Source organism: Spinacia oleracea, chromosome 1, assembly GCF_020520425.1.
Source record: "Spinacia oleracea cultivar Varoflay chromosome 1, BTI_SOV_V1, whole genome shotgun sequence".
Classification (NCBI taxonomy): Eukaryota; Viridiplantae; Streptophyta; class Magnoliopsida; order Caryophyllales; family Amaranthaceae; genus Spinacia; species Spinacia oleracea.
Window position 1 is genome coordinate 62,744,992 of NC_079487.1, and position 19,801 is coordinate 62,764,792.

The following is a 19,801-nucleotide window of genomic DNA, read 5'->3' on the forward strand; positions in this document are numbered from 1 at the left end:
CGTTTCCGGCAACATCTACGACTTGGATAATATTTATATTTCCGATACGATCCATATTTCCGTTTCCGGCAATATCATCGTTTCCGGAGTATTCATTTCTTGCCTATGACGATCTCAGCTCCCATTGAAACCAAGATCCGTCGATTCCGAATATCCATAGATGGAGTATTTAATGCCATTAAATACTTGATCCGTTTACGTACTATTTGTGTGACCCTACGGGTTCAGTCAAGAGTAAGCTGTGGATTAATATCATTAATTCCACTTGAACTGAAGCGGCCTCTAGCTAGGCATTCAGCTCACTTGATCTCACTGAATTATTAACTTGTTAATTAATACTGAACCGCATTTATTAGACTTAACATTGAATGCATACTTGGACCAAGGGCATTATTTCCTTCACAGTAAGCTGGAAAAGTGCTAAGCAAAGCACCATTGCGGATTCTACAACTGAAGCGGAGTACATTGCTGCACATGAAGCAGCAAAGGAAGCTATTTGGCTTGTTCATAGGTGAACTTGGTGTAGTCCCCTCCATTAAAGGACCAATAGCTCTATATTGTGATAATAACGGAGCTATTGCACAGGCAAAGGAGCCTATACACCACCAGAGAGTCAAGCATGTACTTCGTAGATTTCACCTTCTACGAGAGTTCGTTGAAAGAAAAGAAGTCAAGATAAGCAAGATTGGAACTGATGACAACATCTCAGATCCATTAACTAAACCTCTGCCGCAGGCGAAGCACAACTCGCACACTGCATCTATGGGAATCAAGCATGTTGGAGAATGGCTTTGATGTCCTTATTTAATGTTTTAAAGTTTTAGAGTTTAATACTTTGTAAAACGTTATTGGTTAACCACTCACATTAATGAATAGAATTCATTTTTCCATTTAATTTGTGGTTTATTAAATGATGAGTCCCTTCAATTTGACGATATATTCAAGATAGACTGTCAGGACCGGTCCTGTGACTAAGAAATGTCTATCAAAGGAACTTGAATGTCAAAAGTTGAAAATGGTCCCTGGTCGGAGTTTTCTATAAAGATGGACGCATAGAAAACGTTAGACGACTAGAATGCAAGATGACTAGTAGTTCTGTTTCTTGAACTATGTGGACATGGCAATGTCGCAATCATTTGCATAGTTACTTACTTTGGGAAGACTAGTATTTAATGGAATAGTACGTAGGGTCACACAAATAGTACGTAAACGGATCAAGTATTAAATGGAATTAAATACTCCATCTATGGATATTCGGAATCGACGGATCTCGGTTCCAGTGGGAGCTGAGATCGTCAAAGGCATATTATGAATACTCCAGAAACGATGATATTGCCGGAAAGGGAAATATGGATCGTATCGGAAATATAAATATTATCCAAGTCGTAGATTTTGCCGGAAACGGAAACATGGTACGTATCGGAAAATATTATCGGGAATGGAAATATTGCCGGAATCTGAAATTATCACACCCTAATAATTCCTTGCTTTTATGAAATCATTTTCCAACTTAAAATAAAGGAATTACTAAAGCATTACCGCCACCGTGATAACGGTTAAGGCTATTACCAGAATTACGCAGCGGAAATTAATGTCAACTAACTTTTAAAAACATAATTAATGCAATATCGAGGCCTCCTACAATTTGGAACCATAATGGCCCAAAAACCAAAGTATAAATAGTTCAACAATTTCAAACATAATTAAAGTATAATTAAATAGTTCAAAATACGAAAACATGCAACTCTCTCGATCATCCCAAGCCACACGATTCCGATCTACCAACCTGCTATATTATTCTACTCCCCATCAATGCAAGTGCAATGATAGATTATCATAGGGTCATTAAGGCAAAGGCCATGACCGAAACACACAAAGCACGTAGTCAGCAAAAGCTGAGTACTTACAAGAATGGAGTGAAACAAAACTAATACATGCATCACTCACTAAGTACTAATCAACATGCAAAAGCCATATAATAATTAACCACCCATCATGAATACAAGACTCGACTCTTGACTCACAATTTAATTAGAATAAGCTTCGAACGGGCCAAAAGAAAGTTCCATAAAGGAACAGGTGATGGGAGCCAACCATACACCAAGTAATAAATAATAAAATCGGGCCATACCGAGTGTCGGGCCATACCGACGGAATTCCTGCGCATAATATAAATTAAACAACGTCTTGTATCATTAGTAGGAGTACGAGCTTTCCGGCAAGACTCCCCCCATTGTTCATACTCAAGGTATATACGTTCCAAGAGTTTTGAAGCTTGTTCTGGTTGCACTTTACGTTTATTAATATTTTATTAAAGGTGAACTCAAGACTCAACAACGTACACACATAAAATTAATAAACAACAACCAAAACAATCTTATTTTAATGCTTTAGAACTTGTGATCAACAAAGCAAGACACTTGTGAGATTACTACCATGTTCCTCCTCACCAAAGTGAGATTCCACATCATGCCCAGTAACATGAGGGTTGTGCCCTTGCACGACAAATCCTAATTCATTTCATACAAAATATTCCCAACTGAACCCTACATGTGCGGTGGCTTACGTGAGCTAACCCTTCACATGTGGTAAAATAAATAGTACAACGAAGTACGAATAATTGGCTCAAAGTATGCTAGACATCCCGTAATAGCATACAAATAAATAATCCATCCCTTGCATGTGAAACAAACCATACATGCATAAATATTGAACAACATGATTGACAATGAAATCCATACTCATAATAATCTCAACATGCTTGTTCAATCAACAATTCAATAATTCAAATAATAATAATCCACATGATCGTTCACCAAAGCATATATGAATCCACATAATATAATTCACATCATCAACAATCATGTAATGTCCTTGACAAAAGTGTGGCCGCCCTAGACTTGTACGTACCTTGAATACCTAAGCGTAGGGGCCACTTTGCAATAACGAGCACTCACTTAGAAGTCACCTCCTATCATCAAAATAATGAAACTTAAATTATTTCCATGTTAATTAAATTTCCAGCAACTTTATAAAATCTAAAACCTCATTTAAACTTTAGAATTCAATCGTTTTTCAATAATATAATCGTCTCAATTTGTAAAACCAATCCCTAGTACGAAAACATACTTTTTCCGCCTTTAAAATCAATAAAAATCAACACTTTAAGCCTTTATTCAAATCTGAAAATATAATTGATTATCATAATTAAAATCATCACCTAATTATGCTAATCAATTGACTCATTAGGTCTAGGTTAAAACCCTAACTTGAAAATCCCAATTAAACCAATTTAACATCATAAATATCAATTCTTTATTAAATAAACAAATCTGAAAATTCATCCTTTAATAATTAAAACAACCCTAATGAATCACAACACGTAAATCCTCAAAGCACGGTGTTCATAACCGATTCCCACTAGTAGAAAAAACCCCTGTTGCAGCCCCCTTGTTGCAGCGTACATGTATTAATACGCTTCAATAACCAGTCGGTCAACGCGGGTCAAACCTTTTAAAGGGTTGTTGCAGCGTACAATTTAATTGTTCCCTGCAAAAAAGTTTGTTGCAGCGTACAATTTAAAAGCCCCCTGCAATAACCTATTTTTGTCGCAGCGTACATTTAAAAGCCCCCTGCAATAGCCCGGGTCAAAAAAAAAATTCGCTGCAATATTAAAATTTCATTTCTCGCGCTTAACTCCCCTCTTCTTCCCTTACCTTTTCCTGCGTAGTCCCCAAAAAAACCCTTCCTGCGTCGCCATAGCTTACTCGTCGGTGGTTCTGGCCTCCTCGCCAGTCGCCACCTTTATTCGAAACCCTCTCCTCTTCCAAGAAAAACCACGAGCAGCTAGTGAGTTACCAGCCTACCCTCTCAGTCCTCCCATCTTCAATTCTCTGAACCTGTACCTTTCTTTCACGAAAGCCGGCCACCAAGGGTAAGACGGATTTGTAATCTCGAAATTCTGCCGCGTTCACCACCGTCTCACCACCTTCCGATGGAGATCCAATTGGGTTCAACTACCACCGTTTCTCACCAATCGCGTTTCTCACCACCACCACCACCGCCCGTTTTTCTTCAAATTTAAGTGAATTTATGCACTACGGAGGTATATATCTCTATTCAATTTAAGATTCGGCTTATTCAATTTTTGTAAATTTGAATTAACTATTTTCCCCCAAATTTTAGGGTTTTGGCTCCATTTTATTTTTTAATCGAAAGAGGGAACGATCTACTAAGCTAGGGTTTCCTTTTTTCCTCTTTCGTTCAGAATTAGGGATTTGAGGACGCTTAATTATCAGGATTTCATCCGCAAACTCTGCACTTAGATTTTGGGATATGGGTTGAGGTTGATTCTTTTTGGTTATGCTACTGCTCTTTAAGTATAGGCATCGGTATGCTTCTCTTATTTCTTCTTTAAGATTTACATAATTTTTAGTGTTGATTGAAGTTGGATTTGCTGATTGTTAGAGGTTTTAGTAATCTTGTATGATATAGTAATTTATGGCAGATATGAACTATTTAAGTTTTGTTAACCATCATTTTGCCTTTAATCTCTTTGAAGAAGTTAAAATAAAATAAGACTTAAAGTTTTAGTTAGGGAACGATTAGAGCTGAGAAATACCATGTTTATCAAGTAATACTGTCATTTGATGGGAATTAGGATGTTCACTTCATATTATTAGAAGAATTGAATCCATCTTTACTAAAATTCTTCTTTCATTGAGATGTTAATGTCTCAGGATTGAATATAGCTTTGCAATTTCACTACAATAGTATAGATTTGTGATAATTTGGGTTTCATTGTTCAACACCAGCAAAGCAAATGGAGAGGCGTCGAGATTAGGTTTCAGAAATTGATGGTATTTTTAATGATTAAATAAGACAGCTGGTGTTGGAAATGCTGCTGGAGTTGGAACTCATTCCTGTACTGAATGTGTTTCTGAATGTGCTGCTAAATGTATGCTTCTCTTCTTTCTTCTTCAAGATTTGTATTATTACATGGTTTACATAGTTTTCAGTATTATATTGAGGTTAGTGGATGTTTGAGGTTTTTTGTTATTCTTATATGACATACTGATTGTTAAGTAGATATGAACTAATTAAGTTGCTAACTTTTTGACACCAGACCATACACAGCTCAAGTCAACAATGGCCCATGTTGACCTAACAACTGCAAACAGTATCCAACAAACTCACTCCCAACTGACTTAACACACTAGCAATGAGCCTTTCTATATAGGAGTCATGTATATCTCTTCACCTTCTTTGTCTTCTTTTCTGGCTTTCTCATTTTTCAAGTCATCTGATTCTCCAGAAAGAGGAGAATGACCCTTTCTATATATCGGGTTCCCTTTATAAGCATGTATTCTCTACGTGCACCCGTTTCTATACATCTTAGGTTTTTTGCTTCTCAAAAATTGAGGCCAACCTGACAAGGTTGATTGCTGCAACTGAGTTTCCAGAAGGCTCCGCACCATCATGATCTTCTTTTACACGCAAAAGAACAGAAGGGTCTTCCCCTGGGGTATTGAAATACCCTCCACCTTCCTTGTCCATGAATAACTCATCTTGAGATACAAAATTCTTATTATGGACTTTGACATGGAATTTCCTTGCGAAAATTCTTATAAGCTCATCACCTTTACCACCATTTATTGTTAAAGGGACTTTAGATCAATCATTTCCAAACAAGTTGTCTCCCAGTTAAAGTTAAGTACTTGCAAGAAAGCTATTTGATTGCATCTTCTAGATTATTGAACTGTTCTTTCTTTATAATTTTCACACATTTAAAGTTTTCATCTTTGATGTTCTTGATTGGCATAAGAAAGAAAATACAGTCTGAAATTTTATCCAACACATTGATTTTAATAACCTTCTACTTAATAATCACCATTACAAACTTCTTAAATTAGTCTGCTTAAGTGGCCATTGTTTGTACCTACTTAAAGTGTTACTCGTACATGTTTGGATTGCCGTCTGTTTCCTTATGTTTACCTTTTTTCCAGGTGGATTTCTGATTGGAAGAACTGTGGCTGTTTTGATAACTATGACGATTGGGACCTCGATGGCTGCTCGTCAAGGTCCTCTAGCTATGGCTGCTCATCAAATCTGTATGCAAGTGTGGTTGGCTGTCTCTCTTTTAACTGATGGATTGGCCGCATCTGGTCAGGTATGAGCTTTCATCTAACTAGGAGGTTCGATATCCAGGCTATAGGTTTTTCAGGCATCTAGACTACCTCTATTCTACAGTGCTTGTCCATTATGATTTATGATTATCACAAAAGTTGAAGATTGTGAATAATGTGTGGGTTTTAACCAAATAGGAAAAGCTTCTTGGATTAATAAGCATTTGTTGTTGTCCAAAGATCCTGATTTGTGAACAATAAACCAAATAGGAAAAGCTACATATTTTCTCAGAGTATTACACTTATTACATGTTTAATATGAATAGTTTTAACTTTCTAACACTTATTCCAATCTACTTATGCAAATTTAAGGCTTGTTTGGTCGTTATAGGTCATATTAGGCTAAAATGAGGCTTTTTTGCACCCAAATATGAAATAAAGAACCTTAGGACTCATTTTAAACATATTAAATGTTTTATATGATTAGTTTTAACTTTACAAGACTTAATCCAATCTATTTATGCACATTCATGACTTCTTTGGCCGTTATAGGTCATATTTAGGCTAAAATGACATTTTCGCTCCCAACTTTGATCTAACGAACTTAAAAACTAATTTCAAACTTATTACATGATTCATATGATTATTTTTAGCTTTTCAAGACTCAATCCTATCTATTATGCACATTTGAGACTTGTTTGGTCGTTATAGATCATATTTAAGCTAAAATGAGACATTTTCGCTCCTAACCTTGAACTAAAGAACCTAAAGACTCATTTTAAACCCTTTACATGATTAATATGCTTAGTTTTAACTTTCTAAGACTCATTTCATTCTATTTATTCACATTTAAGGCTTATTGGGTCGTTATAGGTCATATTAAGGCTAAAATGAAGCATTTTCCCTCCCAACTTTGAACTAAAGAACCTAAGGACTCATTTTATACTTATTACATGTTTAATATGAATAGTTTTAACTTTCTAACACTCATTCCAATCTACTTATGCAAATTTAAGGCTTGTTTGGTCGTTATAGGTCATATTAGGCTAAAATGAGGCTTTTTTGCTCCCAAATATGAAATAAAGAACCTTAGGACTCATTTTAAACATATTAAATGTTTTATATGATTACTTTTAACTTTACAAGACTTAATCCAATCTATTTATGCACATTCATGACTTCTTTGGCCGTTATAGGTCATATTTAGGCTAAAATGACATTTTCGCTCCCAACTTTGATCTAACGAACTTAAAAACTAATTTCAAACTTATTACATGATTCATATGATTATTTTTAACTTTCTAGGACTCATTCCAATCCATTTATGCACATTTAAGGCTCATTGTGTCGTTATAGGTCATATTTAGGCTAAAATGACATTTTCGCTCCCAACTTTGAACTTAAGAACCTAATGACTCATTTTAAACTTATTATATGATAAATATGCTTAGTTTTAAGTTTCTAAGACTTATTCTAATCTATTTATGCACATTTAATGCTTGTTTTATCGTTATAGGTCATATTTAGGATAAAATAAGGCATTTTCGATCCCAACTTTAAAATAAAGAACCTAAGGACTTATTTTAAACTTATTACATGATTAATATGCTTAGTTTTAAGTTTCTAAGACTTAATCTAACTACTTATACACATTTAAGGCTTGTTTGGTCGTTATAGGACATATTTAGGCTAAAATGACATTTTCGCTCCCAACTATGAACCAAAGAACCTAAGGACTCATTTTAAACTTACTAAATGTTTTATATGCTTATTTTTAACTTTCTAGGACTCATTCCAATCCATTTATGCACATTTAAGGCTCATTGTGTCGTTATAGGTCATATTTAGGCTAAAATGACATTTTCGCTCCCAACTATGAACCAAAGAACCTAAGGACTCATTTTAAACTTACTAAATGTTTTATATGCTTATTTTTAACTTTCTAGGACTCATTCCAATCCATTTATGCACATTTAAGGCTCATTGTGTCGTTATAGGTCATATTTAGGCTAAAATGACATTTTCGCTCCCAACTTTGAACTTAAGAACCTAATGACTCATTTTAAACTTATTATATGATAAATATGCTTAGTTTTAAGTTTCTAAGACTTATTCTAATCTACTTATACCCATTTAATGCTTGTTTGATAGTTATAGGTCATATTTAGGCTAAAATGAGGCATTTTCGCTCCTAACTTTAAAATAAAGAACCTAAGCACTCATTTTAAACTTAATACATGTTTAATATGCATAATTTTAACTTTATAAGACTCGTTCCAATCTATTTATGCACCTTTAAGGCTCATTAGGTCGTTGTAGGTCATATTTAGGCTAAAATGACATTTTCGCTCCCAACTATGAACTAAAGAACCTAAGGACTCATTTTAAACCTACTAAATGTTTTATATTCTAGTTTTAACTTTCTAGGACTTATTCCAATCCATTTATGCACATTTAAGGCTCATTGTGTCGTTATAGGTCATATTTAGGCTAAAATGACATTTTCGCTCCCAACTTTGAACTTAAGAACCTAATGACTCATTTTAAACTTATTATATGATAAATATGCTTAGTTTAAGTTTCTAAGACTTATTCTAATCTGTTTATGCACATTTAATGCTTGTTTGATAGTTATAGGTCATATTTAGGCTAAAATGAGGCATTTTCGCTCCTAACTTTAAAATAAAGAACCTAAGCACGCATTTTAAACTTAATACATGTTTAATATGCATAATTTTAACTTTATAAGACTCGTTCCAATCCATTTATGCATATTTAAGGCTCATTGTGTCGTTTTAGGTCATATTTAGGCTAAAATGACATTTTCGCTCCCAACTTTGAACTTAAGAACCTAAGGACTCATTTTTAAATTATTATATGATTAATAAGCTTAGTTTTGAGTTTCTAGGACTTATTCTAATCTACTTATACCCATTTAATGCTTGTTTGATCGTTATAGGTCATATCTAGGCTAAAATAAGGCATTTTCGCTCCCAACTTTAAAATAAAGAACCTAAGGACTCATTTAAAACTTATTACATGTTTAATATGCATAATTTTAACGATCTAAGACTCGTTCCAATCTATTTATGCACCTATAGGCTCATTGGGTCGTTATAGGTCATATTTAGGCTAAAATGACATTTTCGCTCCCAACTTTGAACTAAAGAACCTAAGGACTCATTTTAGACTATTAGGACATTGTCATTAGTTTCTTGAATGTTAAAATGTGATATTTAATTTGTATTTAATCTAATGTTTAATTTAAATTTCTGTTTTTGTAAAGGTCTACACTCCGAGGATTGCGCCTTATGCGAGGAATTTGATGTGGTTCGTGAGCAATGGGCTAAGTTTTTTACCAACAAGTATTTATTATTGGCTTTAGCGCGCTTGATCGAGTTGGTTTAGTTGTTATAGAATAAATTTTATATTAAAATGTATGTTTATGTTGAAATTGGAACATATATTTAAATGTAATATGTGCACTTTGGTTTTGGGATATATAGTATACAAAACTCCAGTTGTTGTTTTTATATTTGTTATACAGGTTGCGTTATTCTATTATTGTTTTGACAGGTTTCTATATTTGGTGCAAGGCACTCTAGGTATCCCTAAACAAAATTAGAATTTTCCCGCCAAAAGTGCTTTTTTGCAGCGTACATATATGTTGTACGCTGCAACAAGGGAAAAAAATTTCGCAAAAATTCAGACTTGTTGCAGCGTACAAATAAATGTACGCTGCAAAAAATTGAGTAATTCAGACTTGTTGCAGCGTACAAATAAATGTACGCTGCAAAAAGTTGAGTCTTTTGCAGCGTACATATATATGTACGCTGCAACAAGTCCAAAATTTTGCCAATTTTTTGGCACTTGTTGCAGCGTACATCTAAAAGCCCGCTGCAACAAATCACTTTTTGCAGCGAACATTGTACGCTGCAACAAGTTCAGACTTGTTGCAGGCCCCCCAGTTGCAGCATACGATGTACGCTGCAACAGGGGTCTAAAAGCCCGCTGCAATAAGGGTTTTTTCTACTAGTGTCCCAACATTTTTATCATTCAAAACAATAATAATATTATAATTTAAAATACGAAATTTAAATAGAATATGTAAGGAAGAAGAGAATTATACCAATCCGGCCTATAGCACGGAACAACCACGAATTAGAGTGATTGGGCAAAAAAGAAATTGAATTACGAACACGAACTACACACACATACACACACACACACACACACACACATACGCGTCCGTGTGTGCGCGCGCAGGGACGAAGGGACGCAGCTGCGTTGGCGCGCGGGACAGGGCAACACGGCACGCTGGGCGCGCGCGAGGAGGGGCGAGAGAGTAGGGGTGTGCGCTGAGCACACGAGCAAGGGTGTGCGCGAGCACACGAGCAACAACAAGGCACAGCAGCAGCGCAGGGCACGAGTGCTCTCTGCGGGCTGCGGGCAAGAGAAGAGAGACGAGAGGGAGTGTGGGCGAGAGGCAAGCACGAGGGCACGAGGTCGTGCGGTGCAGCACGAGGGCACGAGGCCGTGCGGTGCAGCACGAGGGCACGAGGCGTGAGGCCGAGTGGGTGTGCGGGTGCCGAGCAAAGAGAGAGAAGAGAGGAGTGAGGGGCAAGCAAAGCAAAAGAGGCTTTATAAAAATTTAGGGGTTCATTTAATGATGGGGAGTCCTATTTATAGGCTCCCTATTTTCAATGGGCTAGGCTTAGGAAAATAGAATTGGGGTTAGGGAATTAAATGATTGGGCTTGCTTAGGATTTGAATTAAATTCTTTTGATTGGACTCGTTTAATAAAACGAATTGGACTTTTCATTTAAAACCCGAAACCTTTAAAATTACTTGCAACCCATTTAATTTCCCGACTCAAGAATTAAATTTTTTTCGTAATTAATGAAAATAATAAATATTCTAATTAAATAAAATACATTTAAATAATATTTAAATGCGAAATAAATTCCAAAAATCGTAAAATGCTTTATAAATATAATAAAATATACTTATAAATATTATAAAAATACGAGGTATTACAGAAATATTGCCGGAAACGGAAATATTGTCGGAATCGTGAATATTATCGGAATCGGAAAATAATTCCAGAAATGGAAATATTAAATATTTGTTCGAAACGGAAATTTATTCCGGAATCGGAAATATTAAATATTGTTCGTATCGGAAATGAATTCCGGAATCGAAAAATTAATCGGAAGCGCGACGTACGAAATAAACATCGGACGAGCTTGCTAGACGCAAGGCCCAGCACGAAGCTAGGCCCAACGCCTAGCGAAGCCCGCGCGCACAAGCGCATAGGTGCAGCCCACTGCGACCAAGCAAGCAAGCCCAGCCAAGCGAGAAGCAAGGCCAAGCCCGCGAGCAAGGCCAGCGAGCTGGCGCGCCCTTTGTGGGCTGCGAGCAGCTGCTGGGCCAAGCCTCAGCGCGCGCGCGCGCACAGCCCCCTTCGTGGGTTGTTGTGCGTGTGTGTTTGTGTTTGTGTACGAAGCGTTGATCGATTAGGATTCGTTTAGATTAATTTCCTAAATCTACTAGAAATTAAGTGATTGAATTTAAGTTAAATTCAGATTAGCTAAATTGATTCCTAGTAGGATTCTAATATCTGATTTCCCTACCTTATAAATAGGTGATCATATTTCACAATTTATAACGAGTAATTCAAGTATTCATATAAGTTTTAGGCTTAAAACTCAGATTTTTATTTGCTATAAAATCCGAAAATTACATAGAACCTTAGGTGCAATTCTAGTTAATTAAATCTAAGGCGGATCCGAGCGTGCTGTGGACTATCTACGGAGGGACGACATTTGAAGTCCTAGACTTGTTCTTGTTCGGTTCGTGCGCAGCTAGGGAGGGTACGCTGCAAAGTGTATGTGTCCTAAATTATGCTAATTATTATGTGGCAATTAATTTGGATTCATGGCTTTATGGTTTTTCCGCATGATTTATATTCAATTATATGTATCATAACCTAACAGTGGTATCACGAGCCTCTAATTAATTCCATATTAATTAGTTAGCATGGTTAAATTTTATAAATTTGCAAGGAATTAAAAGGGGTGATTAATTTCATAATTGTAATTAATTGCAAATTGCGATTATTTAATTATAAGTTCGCAGGTTTTTCGGCAGTTTCTTTGTTTCTCAACGAAATCGAGTGATTTTTGTGTCAATTCTGTATGTAAAAGGCATTCTAAAATTTTGACAAAAATACTAATTTTCGGCCGAACCCAGAATTCCCAAATTCGAAGCCTAACTATGACTTTTCGGAGGTTTTAGTTTTTCAAACGCAAAATTTATAATTTTTAAGATGTTATATTAATTATTTGCGCTTCTTGTTGTTCAATATTGAATTTTTGATTGACCTACTTTACATGTTTAACAAATTTATATGCCTAAGCTTGTTAATTATACAACCTAATTTGTAATTGTAATTAATTTGTTGAAATTCGAATAATTTTATGACGAGCATCGGAAACTAGCCCCATGTCATCCAAAATAACGAATTGCCTCGATGGCCGAATAAATCAAGCTAAGTGAACCGGAACTTCCGCAAATCATTTTCGAAAACTTCATTTTCCAATCAAACAGGACGTTTTCAATACGAACCATCTGATAGTCATTCGACCCACCTCTAAATCTCCAGAAACATCCAAATGATTGTAAAATCACCTGAAATATCAAAGAAAACACAAACGGAGCGTAATAGAGTACGATAACGACGACTTATGCAATAATGACTTTAAATGCAACTAATATGAGGGAAATGCCTAGAAATGCAACCTAAATGAGCCTAAAATACCGTATATAAATATGATTCATCAATCGGAAAATATTATCGGGAATGGAAATATTGCCGGAAACGAAAATATTGACGAAATCGGAAATATTATCGGAATCGGAAAATAATTCCGGAAACGGAAATATTAAATATTTGTTCGAAACGGAAATTTATTCCGGAATCGGAAATATTAAATATTGTTTGTATCGAAAATGAGTTCCGGAATCGGAAAATTAATCGGAAGCGCGACGTACGAAATAAACATCGGACGAGCTTGCTAGACGCAAGGCCCAGCACGAAGCTAGGCCCAACGCCTAGGGAAGCCCGCGCGCCCAAGCGCATAGGCGCAGCCCACTGCGACCAAGCAAGCAAGCCCAGCCAAGCGAGAAGCAAGGCCAGCGAGCTGGCGCGCCCTTTGTCGGCTGCGAGCAGCTGCTGGGCCAAGCCTCAGCGCGCGCGCACAGCGCCCTTCGTGGGCTGTTGTGCGTGTGTGTTTGTGTTTGTGTATGAAGCCTTGATCGATTAGGATTCGTTTAGATTAATTTCCTAAATCTACTAGAAATTAAGTGATTGAATTTAAGTTAAATTCAGATTAGCTAAATTGATTCCTAGTAGGATTCTAATATCCGATTTCCCTACCCTATAAATAGGTGATCATATTTCACAATTTATAACGAGTAATTCAAGTATTCATATAAGTTTTAGGCTTAAAACTCAGATTTTTATTTGCTATAATATCCGAAAATTACATAGAACGTTAGGTGCAATTCTAGTTAATTAAATCTAAGGCGGATCCGAGCGTGCTGTGGACTATCTACGGAGGGACGACATTTGGAGTCCTATACTTGTTCTTGTTCGGTTCGGGCGCAGCTAGGGATGGCACGCTACACAGTGTTTGTGTCCTAAATTATGCTAATTGTTATGTGGCAATTAATTTGGATTCCTGGCTTTATGGTTTTTCCGCATGATTTATATTCAATTATATGTATCATAACCTAACAGAAAGTCCACAGTACGTTCGGATCCGCCTTAGGTCGTTCCAACTGTGATATAAAGTAAGGTTTATAAAATCGGGATCTCACTTTATGTGATAGGCAAAGTATGTTGAATTGATATGTTTTATTCATGACCATAGGTCATGTATTTATAGGAAAATAGGTAATACCCTAGGAGCCAAAACCCTCTAACGAATTAGTCAGTTTTGGAAAAATTCCAAAACCCTAAGGCTGGTCGGCCACCTTGGTGCACAAGCAAAAACTTGCGGGCTTGCTGCGCGCGCTGGCCCAATTGCGCTGGCCAACTCTAGGCGCGCGCGCTGGGCGCTAGGCCTGGCGTGCTTCGTTGTGCGCTGGGCCTTGCTGCCTGGCGTACTGCGATGCGCTTGTGGTTGGTTCGTCGAGCGATGGGCTAGCCTTGTGCTGGCCTGTCGCTCGTCGAGCTTCAGATTTGTTTTTCCTATTCCGGAATTATTTCCGTTTCCGACAATATTTTCGATTTCGACAATATTTCCGATTCTGATAATATTTCCGATTTCGACAATATTTATGATTCCGATAATATTTTCGTTTCTGCAATATTTCCTATACAAATCATATTTTCGTTTCCGGTAATATTTCCGATACAAATCATATTTCCGTTCCGGCAATATCTTCGATTTCGATGATATTTATATTTCCGTTCTGAACCATATTTCCGTTTCCGGTAATATCTTCATTTTCGACAAATGTTATTTCTTTGCCTTTTGATGGTTTGTTTAGCTCCCACTGAAACCAACATCCATAATTTTTCGAATATCCATAATTAGAGTATTGACTTAATATAATATTCACCTAACACTTGATCCGTTCACGTACTATTTGTGTGACCCGACGGGTTCAGTCAAGAGTAAGTTGTGGCATTAATAATATTAATTCCACTTGAACTGAAGTGGCATCTGGCTAGGCATTCAGGTCACTTCATCTCACTGAATAATTAACTTGCTTAATTAATCTTGAACCGCATTTATTAGACTTAGCATTAAATGCATTAAATGCAAACTTGGACCAAGGGCATTATTTCCTTCTGTCTCACACTTGTCCTTAGGGACAAGTGTGCATTTCCTAATTTCTTTCTCGCTTGATGTCTGCTCGTGAACATAAGGTAAGACTAGTCATCCTTATTAATTCAGAGGTATTCCCCGGTGTCAGAGATCAACTATATAGATAATCATAGCCTATGATTCATCTGAGAAAGACCATGCATTTGACAGTTTCTAGCTCTCTTAGCGGCTTTGTAGAACTTTTGGCATCTCATCCCAATTTGTGGGAGGACAATCCTAATCTTGTGATCTTGAGGTAATTAGACTTCATTTGATAGGTGATTACCCGTGTGTTGTTGTTATAGCCTTCTTTTACGATGCGACGGTTGACAATGTCAAAGTAACCAAATCTCAAACAAGTAATCTCAAATCACTCACGTATTCAGGATTAGTGTCTAATAAGATAATGAAATTTACTTATGATAGATTTTCATCTCTTACATTAAAGTTTCATAGGCCTGTCTGATACTAATCTTACCAAGCAAGTATCTACGCAAATGATTGCGACATTGCCATGTGCTCATAGTTCAAGACACAAAACTACTAGTCATCTTGCATTCTAGTTGTCTAGAGTTGTTTATGCGTCCACCTTTATAGAAAATTTTTGACCAGGGACCATTTTCAACTTTTGACATTCAAGTTCACTTGATAGACGTTTCTTAGTCACAGGACTGGTCCTGACAGTCTATCTTAAATATATTGTCAAATTGAAAGGGCTCATCCTTTAAGCCTCGAATTAAGAAATTCTGGGTTCGGATGAAAATTTCCATTTTTGTCAAAAATTTTAAACACCGTTTACATGCGGAATTCATTATAAAACCATAAAATTCTGATGAGTATTGACAAAACTGCCAAAAATCCCGCGAACATATAATTAAATAATCGCATGAATTTGCAATTAATTACCACGCCATTAATTCACTCCTTTGATTCCTTGCAAATTTATAAAATTTAATCCATATTAATTATAATTTATCAGGCAATTTAACAAGAGGCTCGTGATACCACTGTTAGGTTATGAACAATCCAATTGACATGCGAGAAAACCATAATTGCCAGAATCCAAATTAATTGCACATAATCAATTAGCATAATTTAGATTACATTCTTTGTGTTGCGTGCCTTCACTATCTGCTCGCGAACCAAACAAGAACTAGATAGAACGCCAAACGTCGTCCCTCCGCAAAAAGTCCACAGTACGTTCGGATCCGCCTTAGGTTGTACCAACTAGGATATAAACTAAGGTTTTTGAATTCGATATCTCACTTTAGGTGATAGGAAAAGTATGTTGTATTGATATATTTTATTCATGCCCATATGCCATGTATTAACAAGAAAATAGGAAAAACCCTAAGAGCTAAAACCCTAGAACGAATTAGGCATTTTTGGGGAAATTCCCGTAACTCCAAAACCCTAAGGCTGGCAGGCCACCTTGGAGCACAAGCAAATCCTTACGGGCTTGCTGTGCGCACTGGACCAACAGCGTTGTCCAGCTCTAGGAGCACGTGCGCTAGGCGCTAGGCCTGGCGTGTTGTGCAGCGCGTTGGGCCTTGCGGCCTAGCGTGCTTCGCTGTGCGCTGGGCCTTGCTGTCTGGAGTGCTGCAATGCACTAGTGGTCGTCTCGTCGAGATATGGGATGGCCTTGTGCTAGCATGTCGCTCGCCGAGCTTCCGATTTGTTTTTCCGATTCTGGAATAATTTCTGACTCGAACAATATTTCCGGTTCCGATATTATTCCAATTTTGACAATATTTCCGATTCCGATAGTATTTCTGGAAATTTCTGATTTCAGCAATATTTCTATTTCCGGTAATATTTCCGATTCGAACCATGTTTCCGTTTCCAACAATATCTTCGACTTCGATAATATTTATATTTCCGTTTACGGTAATATCTTCATTTTCAGCAAATATTCTGTATTTTCCTTTTGATTGTTTGTTTAGCTCCCACTGAAACCAACATCCATCATTTCAGAATATCCATAATTAGAGTATTTACTGAATATAATATTCACCTAAACACTTGATCGGTTCACGTATTATTTGTGTGACCCTACGGGTTTAGTCAAGAGTAAGTTGTGGCATTAATAGTATTAATTCCACTTGAACTGAAAGGGCCTCTAGTTAGGCATTCAGGTCACTTGATCTCACTAAATAGTTAACTTGCTAATTAACACTGAACTACATTTATTAGACTTAGCATTAAATGCATTAAATGCAAACTTGGACCAAGAGAATTTAATAACGTGCATTGTAACGTGTACGTTAGTATGAACGTGTTGTGTCGTATCTCGTATTCCCATAATGTGTACGTTAGTATTAACGTGACGTATTGTATCCCAGATTCCCATAACGGGTCGAAAACATCAAACACGAACACGACCTATTTAATAAACGGGTAACACGAACCTAACGCGCCTAACTTGTTTAGTTAAACAGGTCGTGTTCGTGTCATAATTTTCAACCCATTTAATACGTTAATATTTTCAAGTGTTAAAAAGATAAAGTACATAAATAAACTTCAATAAAATAAATAAAAAGGAAGGATTTTGAACGTAAATGTACCCAATTGATTAGAAAACGGGAGATTAATTACCTATTCAATATTGATAGCTAGAAATTTTGGGGGTTGAGCAAGGAGTGGTTTCTCTTCCACTAGAAGATATAGGACTTGGAGTAGTGTTGGGAAAAGGATAATCATCAACATCCAAGTTCAATCTCATTATGTTGTCATATAATTTGACAAATTCGGGAACCGTTTGAACTAGTAGGACAAACACACTATTAGACTTTATTATCACACATTATATTCTAAACAAAAAATTATACATGTGAAAAGCAGCACCTTGATGTCCATAAGACCAATATCTTAGACATATCAATGATTCCACAATAATGACTTTAAAGAGCTTCTAACAAGGACCAAGATTTTTCCGCCAAAATTAACTGAAGGTAGATTCAGATGCTACTGTAGAAATCGGAATATATAAGAGGTCTCTAGTGTTACACTTTAATAATTCCTTGCTTTTATAAAACTATTTTCTTACTTAAATAAAGGAATTACTAGAATATTACCGCCATCATGATAATGGTTAAGGCTAGTACCAGAATTACGCAACAGAAATAACTAACTTTCAAAATATAAATAAATAGTTAATGGTCTTTATACAAGTTGGAACCATCTAGGCGTGGTTTGCAATGGATCAGATTCGGGTCGGATGGGGCTTCACCCGCATCCATCCGTTTATCAATCCGCTCCACCTGCACCCATCTGTCACCCGCTTAACTCGTCATCCGCATTCACCCATCCGTCATCCGTGGATGAAGCTGGTGGATCGGGTAACTAACGGATGAACGTTTTATTAAAATAAATTTATTAAATAAACACTAATATATATTAATTTTCATCAATAAAATTATTTGTATATTCAAATTATAATAATAAGAACATTTGGTTGGGAAAAAAAATTAAACAAGAAATTAAATTATTTTCTTAAATATTTAACATTTTTATTAAAATTTTGGACGAAAAAACATGTTAAACGGGTGGATGGAAGATTAACGGATGGAGCGAGCATTATCCATATCCGCCCCGATTTGTCACCGGCTTCATCCGTCACCCGCATATCATCCGTTTATTTTGGGTATCCATCCATTTAATCATTGCGGGTGAATCGGTTTACTGGATATCCATTTAATGTTTTCATCCTTACATATAGGCCCAAACCAAAATCCACTTAAAACCAAAACAATCCATTAACTAAGTTATACTCTAGACTTTATAAAAACAGAGTTCAATACTATGCAAGTAAAATCAAACACTCTCAACCATCCCATTATGAATGATAACGTCACTTGCAAGTCACCTCTACTAGTCTGCTTAGTAAATGCTCCCCAACAAAGCAAGTGCATTTGATAGATCATCATAGGGTCCTTATGGCAAAGGCCATGACCAAAAGAAATGAAAGCACGTAATCAGCAAAAGCCTAGTACTACAAGTTAAAGCAATGCCTAAAGCTAAACATGCTTCACTCAAAAATACAATAATAAATTCACATGCAAAAGACACATCTTAAACATTCAATCATAAAGACAAGACTCGACTCTTTACACGACTCTTGACTTTACTCTTATATTTATAGTATTAATTAGAATAAGCATCAAACGGGTTTCCATCCTCCTAGGTCCAACTGGACCAGTGTTGGGAGCCCTCCATACACTAAAAATATAATAAGTTGCGTCACCCTATGTGACGGAATTCCCTGCGCATAGAATAGTAATACAACATCTTGTATCACCGTTAGAAGCAAAAGACACTGCGACCGGTTACTCCCCCATTGTTCATACTCAAGGTGCATATGTTACAAGAGTTTTGAAGTTTATTCAATTTCAGTTTACGTTTATTAATATTTTATTCAAAGGCCGACTCAAGACACAATCAAATGAAACAAGCATCAATGAAATAACCAAACAATACTTCTTCTATAATCCTTTAAGACTTGTGATCAAAGAATACTTGACTTCAATTAATTACTACTTTGTTCCTTATATTCTCAACATGATTATTAACACGTGAGTCCACAACATGCCTGTTAACATGAGGGTTGTGTTATAAAGACACTAATAAATACTAATTCATTTCCTTCTTCTCAACATGATTATTAACATGTGAGTCCACAACATGTTTGTTAACATGAGAATTGTGTCATGAAGACACTAATAAATCCTAATTCCTTTCCTCCTTCTCAACATGATTATTAGCATTTGAGTCCCGAAAATGAAGAAATGTATATGAGGATTG

The 19,801-nt window shown here is 36.3% G+C and overlaps 1 long non-coding RNA gene across 1 annotated transcript; it reads left to right on the forward strand.

Moving 5' to 3' along the window:
- Positions 1-4,840: 4,840 nt before the first annotated feature.
- Positions 4,841-9,645, forward strand: LOC130465906 (uncharacterized). Its single transcript, XR_008925924.1, has 3 exons — positions 4,841-4,957; positions 6,006-6,169; positions 9,412-9,645. It is a non-coding gene; the product is annotated as an uncharacterized lncRNA (long non-coding RNA).
- Positions 9,646-19,801: the final 10,156 nt, after the last annotated feature.